This window comes from Athene cunicularia (assembly GCF_003259725.1).
Source record: "Athene cunicularia isolate RWA chromosome 5 unlocalized genomic scaffold, athCun1 chr5_part1, whole genome shotgun sequence".
Taxonomy (NCBI): Eukaryota; Metazoa; Chordata; class Aves; order Strigiformes; family Strigidae; genus Athene; species Athene cunicularia.
Genome location: NW_020799101.1, coordinates 11,362,224 through 11,366,009, shown reverse-complemented (window position 1 = coordinate 11,366,009; position 3,786 = coordinate 11,362,224). Strand labels below are relative to the sequence as shown.

General features: G+C 45.0%; 1 long non-coding RNA gene across 1 annotated transcript; it reads right to left on the bottom strand.

Annotated features, from left to right (window-relative positions):
- Positions 1-30: 30 nt before the first annotated feature.
- LOC113480900 lies at positions 31-3,759 on the bottom strand. The gene is made up of 3 exons (XR_003398568.1): positions 3,607-3,759; positions 3,113-3,291; positions 31-2,066 (listed from the first exon to the last, which is right to left on the bottom strand). It is a non-coding gene; the product is annotated as an uncharacterized LOC113480900 (long non-coding RNA).
- Between the last annotated feature and the right edge of the window lie 27 nt (positions 3,760-3,786).

Genomic DNA, 3,786 nt, shown 5'->3' with positions numbered 1-3,786 from the left:
CGCGGGGGCCTGGCCCGAGGCACCGGCCTGGCCGTGGCTCTGGTGCTCGGCCCCCCCGCGCCCCAGCCCAGAGGCCTCCCACTGCGGGGGGAGGAGCTGCCGCTCGCCCCGCGCCTCGCCTCCAGCACCTGCGAAGCCGTGGGCTCATTTTACAGTTTAATTTGAAAGGAAGTAGGGTGGTTGTATAAAGCACAAGGAGTCTTCTGCTCTTGTGTGCAAAAAAAACCCCAACTGTCTAAAGGTTTATTGGAGAGTGGCTGATTTCCTGCTGAAGACTGAAGCGAGAAGGTTGAGATTTGACCCATCTAAAACTCACCTAAAATTCATGAAAATAGTGACTTCCACTGGTCTCTTTACAGGCATGAGCAGGGTTTGTTCCAAAGCTAAGGTGCAGCTGAGAATCCCATTGTTTGCAGAATTAAATATATTAGTAACATGAATGACCGTCTTGATCTGACCTTCAGCTTTACATAACAGTTTCTTCCTCTTTCTATGACGCGTGTGCCTCAACAGGACCCATGTTTATTCTCCTGTCCCGAGAGTACACTTACCCACGTGAACACGGATCCGAGTTGCGGAGTTCCTTTCTCTGATGCAAGTTGTCAGTGTCAGCAGACATCAGCAGAAACTCTTTCCCTACCACAATTCTTTCAGCACCACAACCAGTACCCTCACCCCGACCACAAGAAGCATATGCACTTTACAGAACCGCTTAGGGTTTTTAAAAAATAATATACATATAGAGGAAATCATTAAAAAATAAGAAAAATAGACTGCTTCAAATAAAAATGTGTTGTGTTTGGCTGCCATCCAGGTTTCCCAGTTATTCCAAGTCTGACAGACCGAGATGCTGCATATACAGATCTCCAGCAGAAGCCAAGGGCTCAGCATCTGTGCTAGTCTGGTCTCCTACCTCCTGGATCAAAGAACAAATCCTCTCTCTAGGTCTCCTCTGCCTTTTTAACCTCACAAAATCTTCCCCTATGTTTTACTAGTTTCACACAACGCTCATGCCTCAGAATTGTGTAAATTGCAAATAATGCCATCCCCAACCAAGCATTAAATGAATGTAAGTGTAAAACCGCACCCAGAGTCCTCAAAAGAAATGCAGCGTTGATGGATGACTTCAGTTGCAAACACAGTTCTGATTGTGGATTTTTTAAATGTAAAACACTTGGTGGGTTGTTTTTTTTTTTTTAATTTAGAACAATAGAAATAAAACTAAGGCCATTTTCTTACATTACACCGTATTTTGGTGGTGTTTTTCTTCACAAAAAAAAGCCTATCAGGGTTAGGTACTGAAGGTTCCTTTTGTCTTATTCCATAATCTATTGCCACACAAACAGAGAAGCAATCAACTGTTCTGTACTATAATTGTTCTGCAGATTCATGGAGTCGAGGTCACCTCAAGAACCAAAATCCAAGGATACATTTCTATTCATTGGACATGCCTTTTCCTTTCCAGTCTTGCAGAACAGGGAATACCAGTCATTATTATAAACTGGTAGTAGTCTCAATGTGCTGTTCATTATAGCACTTCTGACACAAACACACACCTCTTCTTCACTTTTGACTGAAAAGAGGATGTTGAGAGTCACAGGTGCAAAACCACCAAAATATATCCAATTTATGTGTTTAATAATCAGTGGACCCTCTACCCCCTCTTCCTCACCACTATTTGACAAATTTCTAGCATGCAGTAAGTCAGAAGTGGCTATTACCTCACTGGGCTTTATTCAGAAAGCATTTTAAGATTTGCTGAAAGCTCTGTCTAAACTGGATCCTACCTTTGTTACAGCACCCCACACCACCTTCCCTAGTGACTTAATTATAGATGCTGGGCCATATGTCAACAGACTCTGATCAACCATTTTATCTAGCTCATCTGCTGAGAGAGTACTTTCTTTGGATAAGCCTGTATGGCCTGTTAGACTGTGATAAGACACCAGTACTTACCTTCCGTGCTGGGATGATCTCTCAGTGCACACTGACTTACACATTACATTGCTGTTCTGCAGCTCAGGATGGAAAGGTGGGGTGATTACCCCAGAGATCTCTGCACTGAGCTTTAACAATGAAGAATTAAGGGAAGTTAATCATGGGCCATGCAGCTAACTTCCTAAGAGGCTTAATTATAAATGTTGTGCAGTGTACAACTGCAAGAAGAGATGGGTGTTAGCTAGAGAATGTGTCTTCTGAAATTACTCGTGTGAAGGTAAGGTGAACCTGAAGAATCAAAGGATAAACATCTTCTGGAAAATCTAGAATATTCCAAATTAGGAAAGAACAAGAGAAAGTGGTTTGCTACAAACAACTGAATTGTTTCCAATTCTTAATTGACAACTGAACCGCACTTGAAAATTAAACATAACATTCATGTATCAGTAGATTTAAAAAATTGGTTATAGATGCATCTGCTTTCTCAAATGAAACTTCTCTTTCCATTTACATTTATCACCTAAAATATATTTGCCTAGTTATTATCCTTGGTGTATTTTTTCACGCTGCTCAGGCAGTCTGTTGAAAATTACTGATCATTTCCAGTGAGCTGAGTGCCTGTGGAAACTAGGAGTTGATGAGTGTCTTGATCTGGCATACAGTCAGGACCACAGCGATCTGAACAGCAGTTCGTCATGGGAAAGAAAGGGCATAAGAACATAAACAATGACAAATATGACCAATGACACAAAAAATGACAGAAAAAAACCCAGGGTAGGTGCAAATATAAAGGCACAGTGAGCCATGATTGCCAGTCAGAAAAACAGCTGAGTAGGAGTTCGCAGTTTAAGAAACCTCTGAAACTGCATACATTATGTTTAGATTAGATGGAGGAGAGTTTCATAACTAAATAACAAAGACTACTGCAATTATGATATGGGCAGGTCAACAGCATAACAAAAAATATGTTCTCACTGAAGGTAATGGGCAAAAATTCCCTTATACTTGATGGAATCACATTCATTAAAAAAATCACAAATTGTCATCTAAACAACTCTCCGTTACTGTGTTCTTGATTGTGGAAGGATGACTTTTTCTCCACTACCATGCATTAGAGGTTACTGGTGAAGGCAGCACCATTCAGGGTGTTATCTGATTTAGCTGGGAATGTTACCTGCACGTCCAGTGTGATTCACATGTTCTCTGCTATGCCCATACCCCTCCCATGCCAGGTGGCCTGGGATTGTTGCAAGCAGAAGATGAGGCGATACTCTCCTCCTTTGCTCCTCCTTGCCTCCTGACTACATCCCCCATACTGCTGGGGCACGCAGGGCTCTCCACATCACTTCAATCCTAAACACGAGACAGAAGTAGGAGTTAGTACTGTGCTATTTGGGGTTTAGATAGTGATTCTGCTGCTTGCTCCTGAGCCCACATTGTGGTTTCTCCTACAGCCTTATGAAACCCGTGTGAAGAGCCTGGTTGGCCTGGAGCTGCCTTTCCCCCAGGCTGGCAGCCCCGGGGGAGGGCAGGCAGAGCTTTCTGGAAGCCGCCTGCCCGGGGAAGCCTAGGTGAGGCCCGCGTCCGCCACCGGCGAAGGCAGAGCCATTCCCTGGGTAAGGGGCTTCCCCCCTGCTGGCAGCTGCCCTCGAGGCTCCCCAAACACACCTGATGGGTGACAAACATGAGTTCCCACTGGTTCACGGCCCTTCACGGCAACTTGCGGCCCATGGGGTCCCCTCAACTTTCACCAAGAGGCGCAGGGAATGGCTGCTGCCCCTTGGTGCCCTCACGGCCCCACAGCCGGCCGGGACCGCCGCCCCTCCGGCCAAGCCGGGCCGGCTCGGC